Source organism: Chroicocephalus ridibundus, chromosome 5, assembly GCF_963924245.1.
Source record: "Chroicocephalus ridibundus chromosome 5, bChrRid1.1, whole genome shotgun sequence".
NCBI classification, from domain to species: domain Eukaryota; kingdom Metazoa; phylum Chordata; class Aves; order Charadriiformes; family Laridae; genus Chroicocephalus; species Chroicocephalus ridibundus.
In genome coordinates this window covers 67,686,107-67,692,356 of record NC_086288.1, presented here as the reverse complement: position 1 = coordinate 67,692,356, position 6,250 = coordinate 67,686,107, and positions in this window count along the sequence as shown.

The following is a 6,250-nucleotide window of genomic DNA, read 5'->3' as shown; positions in this document are numbered from 1 at the left end:
AAACGCCTCTAGGGATGGTGACTCAACCACCTCCCTGGGCAGGCTGTTCCAGTGCCTGACCACTCTTGCAGTAAAGTAATTCTTCCTAATATCTAATCTAAACCTCCCCTGCCGCAACTTCAGACCATTTCCTCTGGTCCTGTCATTATTCACCCGGGAGAAGAGGCCAACACCCATCTCTCTCCAACCTCCTTCCAGGTAGTTGTAGAGGGCAATGAGGTCTCCCCTCAGCCTCCTCTTCTCCAAGCTAAACATGCCCAGCTCCCTCAGCCTCTCCTCATATGACCTGGTCTCCAGACCCCTCACACCAGCCTGGTAGCTCTCCTCTGGACACGCTCCAGCACTTCAAGGTCCCTCTTGTACAGAGGGGCCCAGAACTGAACACAGCACTCGAGGTGAGGCCTCACCAGTGCCAAGTCCAGAGGCACCATCACTTCCCTGCTCCTGCTGGCCACGCTATTCCTGATACAGGCCAGAATGCTGTTGGCCTTCTTGGCCACCTGGGCACACTGCTGGCTCATGTTAAGCTGGCCGTCCACCAGCACCCCCAGGTCCTTTTCTGACGGGCAGCTTTCCAGCCACTCTTCCCCAAGCATGTAGCGTTGCTTGGGGTTGTTGTGACCAAAACATCCTGGGGTGCATCAAGAAGAGTGTGGCCAGCAGGTCGAGGGAGGTCATCCTCCCTCTCTACTCCGCCCTGGTGAGGCCGCTTCTGGAGTACTGTGTTCAGTTCTGGGCTCCGTGGTTCAAGAAGGACAGGGAACTGCTGGAGAGGGTACAGCAAAGGGTTACCAAGATGATTAGGGGACTGGAACATTTCTCTTAAGAGGAAAGGCTGAGGGATTTGCGTCTTTTTAGTGTGAGAAGAGAAGACTGAGGGGGGATCTTATCAATGCTTATAAATACTTAAAGGGTGAGTGTCAGGAGGATGGGGCCAGGCTCTTTTCAGTGGTGCCCAGGGACAGGACAAGAGGTAAAGGGCACAAACTTGAACAGAGGGAGTTCCATCTAAACATAAGGAGGAATTTCTTTACTTTGTGGGTGACAGAGCACTGGAACAGGCTGCCCAGAGAGGTGGTGGAGTCTCCATCTCTGATGATTTCAAGTGCCAGGTCTATGGTCTATGTTTCAGGAGCTGTGAGTACAAGAGGTTGTCCACTTTGGCAATCAGACAGCAAGGAGGACATTCCTGTCCCATAATCCCAAAGCAGCCCAAGACCCCTGGCACGGATGGGGAGCTGCCCCAGAGCTGAACACGAGGAGCTCGATGACCAGCACAGTGGGCTGGCTACACCTCCATTGGAGGCATGAGCAGTGGGTTTCCCAGCAGCCTCGAAACTGGCCCCAGAGACAGAGAAATAGAACCAAAGTCCTTTTCAGAAAACATTTTGTGTTCAGTGAAGCCTTTTCAGACCATCTCTATCCATGAAGCCATAGGAACAGGCTGCTTGATCCAGATCTAAAGCCATGCATTTTGTGTTCCTTGCAGGATGGGATCTCTCTGAAGACAGATAACGAAATTGTCCACATTAACATTATGACAGTACAATGCATTCCAAGATAAAGTCATACCGCTTCCAAGAATGATTACAAACCGACCAAATAAATTACAAGATAAAGCAAAAAGGAAACAAAATGATAATTTATATGTAGATGAAAGGCAGTTTGTGCCAAAAATATAAGTAGTTGCTGCAAGAATATAACCTGTGTAAACATGCTGTAAACGTGCCGATTCAAAGCTTGCGGAACAGTGCTGCACAGTTAGGCTGGAGAATCAATTTGTTTCTTTTCCTTATTAAATTAAATTAATTTAGTTAATTATCAACAGGGATGAAGGCAAGGAAGGGTGGCTCACAGAAGGCATTTTTGGAATACTGTCTTCTTAAAAGCTTCAATCTTCCTTTTAGTTTGAGACAAGACTTTTGATAAGGGGCTTCAGTGCATTACCAGTTTACGTGAGAACTTGTGTTACTTAGTTTTCACATTAAACATCTATTCTGTTTTTAACCGGGTTTGGGTTTCCCAATACCAGTGCATGCAATCAGGCAATAAGTTTCCATTGCGATCGTGATAAAGAAAATCAGACACCCAAACATCCTGAAATGTTTCCACCAGAACGCTGTGGCTTGTCAGAAGTAGAGAAATAAATACCATTCGCAATTTATACTGATATAAATGTCTTCAGTGATCATCACCCATTTTAGGTCCGCTACAGATAGCAACTGCTTAAAAATGCAACTATTCTTTTCTGTTTTGCGCTGTAGACTAATCCAGATGTGAGGCCATCTGGCTAAGCAGTTTGCATTTTGGATAAAGAGCGCATCCATCTGTAAAATACTTCATAAACAACTTTTGAATCAAGTGAGCTCAGCGAAAAACCAAGACTGTAGAATAAGAAATGTGTTCTAACGTATCTTGATGTCCACTCATTTCCCTCCACTGTGCTTCCTGGAGCATCTTGACCCAATAATTTGCTAAAAATAGTTGAATGTCAGATTTATTTTTGTTTCTTCCATTCTTTTGGGGTTTTGTGGATAAAAATTTGAGACCTTTCTTAGGGATGCACATGCTTCATGCACTTGCTCCATGACTTCACTTCCTAAGTGACCTGGAAGAGACCCTCAGCTCCACACTCCCTGCACAACATGCAGGCAATTCCAAAGTTAGATGTAACACTGCAGCCTGACAAGTTTATCTTGATCCTTGCTTTTTTTTTTTCTTTTTCTTTCTTACTACAGTTTTTCTGCTCTTTTTCACCTCTTCATGGTGTGCAATGAAGGGGAACATCTGGCTGTGAGAGAATATTGTTAATACATTCTAAAATACGTTGCTTCTCCTTTTTTTTTAAACTCGGTATGAGTCATTATCTGGGACTTTCAGAAACAAACACTTTGTTGTGGAAAATATTTATGGGGGTGCAGTGGAGGGTTGCAAATTATCTTTGCATTGAAAAGTAAGTTGACAGTAAAAATTAAAGTCTTAAACCTCAAGTAACTAAGGGTTTATGACCAATTATGTAAAATAACATTATCCAGGGTTTTGTCATGTAAAGACATGGGCCAGTTTACAAGGAAAGGTCGCATTTGTCTCTTAATCCACTGATTTCTGTCTCACTTGGAGAAAATTGATGTTAGGGAGGGGGTTGAAATAAGGAAAGAAGCTATCCCTGTCCCCACTACCTGATTGCCTTTTTCTTCTCAGATTTGCTCAGCTCTGGTTTTGGTCTGCCTCCAATAGTATGGTATTGCAATGCTCGGGAAGTAAATCCTGACACTCTTGATACACATTGTATTTAGCCTTTCAAGCCCTTCTTCTGTCCTAGATGATCACTATATAATACAAAATAAAGCTAATTGTTGCTTATGTCTAGGCACTGCACCAGAGGTATAAACAACACACAAGAAGCGTGCTTATTTGGTTAAAAAAGAGCCTAATTTGTTTTTGTTGTTGTTAACATTTTCAAAGGAAGGGAGGAGAAATGTATGTGGTCAAAATGCCAGCTGTGTGTTGGGAAAACTGGGATGTGGCTATTTGCTTTCCCTTGGGTTCCTGGGGCAGTACGGGGGAAATCAGGTAGGTTGCCCAGACCCATATCAGCCTGGGGGTGAAAGCACTCCCTTCCCAGGGATAGATACCTCAGAGAAAGGGAGGCTTCCTCGCAGCACAGTGGAGAGCATCGCTAAAGTCTCTAAAGCAGACCAGGCACAGCAACTTCTGAAGCATTACTCACTGTCAGAGAAACAAATCTGAAAGAGGAAATGAAAATGCAGTTTCACAAGCAGTTCCTACATGGATTTTGCTAGAACTTGCACACTATTCATTCCTGTGCCTTGATGAATTTAGGCTGTGGTTCCTCAGCAAGCTAACACAGTGGTTAGACACCCCTCAGTTTTGGTACTGTAGTGAAGCACATGGTGATAAAACAGAATCCAAAACCTAGCATGAGGTGAGTTCCTCACACATCATGTGAGGAGGACTAGAGTTCTTCAGAGGGTGAGTCAAAGCCCTCCAGCACACTGGGGCTGGACCATTCCTGACAGAGAAGTCTAAATGCAGGAGTATACCTGCAATGCCACCCCCTCCTTCCTGAGTGGACCCTCCTTCCTGAGTTACAGAGCAAGTTTCAAAGTTCAACCCTCAACTCAGCTCTTGAGCCCCTTCCCAAGGCCTTGCCTCTTCCTTGAGCAATGACAAAGGAGCCGACACAGCCCTGGTGCAGAGGGAGAGGTGGTGTGCGGCTAGCGGGGAGCCGGCACCACAGCTGCAGGTCCCCACTGTTGTGGGCAGGGGCTCCATGCCAGCGAGGTACCACCTCCAGCCACCTTTCCTGCTGGTTGCCATCCTGCACCTGGCAGGACCATGAAAGGAGGCCCAGCAGGAGGCAGAGGGGCAGCGTGGAGCAGCCACAGCCTGGGCACCACTGGCATACCTAGCAGGTAGAGATGGCCAACGAGCACCTCCATCTGCCCTGCAAAAGCAGATCTGTGTTCTCTGTAACGCAGAAATGGAGCTGCCGTCAGTGACAGGCTTGCCCTGTGCTTCAGGTGGCCACAGAGCATCCCTCCAGCTACCCGTGCTCCGGGGGATTTGGCCCCAAGCCACCCACTTTCTGGGTGCAAACAGCGCTGAGATGGGTGCAAGGCATTGAGTGACTCAGACCTGGGCACATCTAAGCAGCACAGACCTCTCAGGCCCAAAACAGAGGACCCTGAATTGTGCAAATGATGACTACATTTGGTTTTGGTGCTAACATTTGTATGTGGGCATCTACATTTATCCAGCCTCTTTTCAAGACTGATATAGCTCTGTTCCATACATTAAACCCATACACTTGTGCAGACAAGAAGGGAGAGATCTCCCCACTTTCTGAGACCACAACCTTCTGCAGTCTTAACTACTTAACTACCCTTTGCTACTTTTATATGTTTTCCTGCTGGGTACAGATTACTGACTAGCCATTTCTCTGGGATATTCCTCTTGAGATTGGGTTGTGTGACAAAACTAACATTTACACACTTCTTTTTTCTTGGTATCTGATGAGCAGAAACCAGTGTGCTAACTTCCTAGCACAATTCCTCCCATGACGCCAGTGCAGAATGGGCTGTCAGGACAATATATGGGAAGTGCTTTCCTCCAGGGCAACATGAAAACCTACTTCCCCTTTCATGAAAGGGAAACGTGCTTAGGAACTGCTCTGAGGGTTACTTAATTCCTCCGTTTCATTCTTAGACAGTCTAGCATAAAAGAAGTCACGCTACTGTGAATAAATTCAATCTTCTTCCCCCAAAATCAGTTACTAATTCCCAAAATACCTATCTACCCTATTGAGGGAGCAAGATGTCTTCTGCGTTTCGTAGAATGCTTGGAGTTGAAAGGGACCTTAAAGATCATCTAGTTCCAACTCCCCTGCCATGGGCAAGGACACCTCCCACTAGACCAGGTTGATTTTGGCCATCCAGCCTGGCCTTGAACACTTCCAGGGATGGGGCATCCACAACTTCTCTGGGCAACCTGTTCCAGTGTCTCACTACCCTCACAGTAAAGAATTTCTTCCTAATATCTAATCTAAATCTACCCTCCTTCAGTTTAAGACTATTATTACCCCTCATCCTATCACTACACTCCCTGATAAAGAGTCCCTCCCCATCTTTCCTGTAGGCCCCCTCTATGTACCAGAAGGCTGCCATAAGGTCTCCCTGGAGCCTTCTCTTCTCCAGGCTGAGCAACCCCAACTCTCTCAGCCTGTCTTCATGGGAGAGGTGCTCCAGCCCTCTGATCACCTTTGTGGCCCTCCTCTGGACTTGCTTCAACAGGTCCATGCCCTTGTTCTTATGTTGTCATGCCCAGAGCTGGATGCAGTACTCCAGGTGGGGTCTCACCAGAGCAGAGTAGAGGGTCAGAATCACCTCCCTTGCCCTGCTGGCCACGCTTCTTTTGATGCAGCCCATGATGCAGTTGGATTTCTGGGCTGTGAGCACACATTGTTGGCTCATGTTGAGCTTCTCATCATCCAACAACCCCAAGTCCTTCTCCTCAGGGCTGCTCTCAATCCATTCTCCACTCAGCCTGTATTTGTGCTTGGGATTGCCCTGACCCAGGTGCAGGACCTTGTAGTTGGTCTTGTTGAACTTCATGAGGTTCGCATGGGCCCACCTCTCAAGCCTGCCCAGGTCCCTCTGGATGGCATCCCTTCCCTCCAGTGCGCTGACCGCTCCACACAGTTTGGTGTCATCAGCAAATTTGCTGAGGG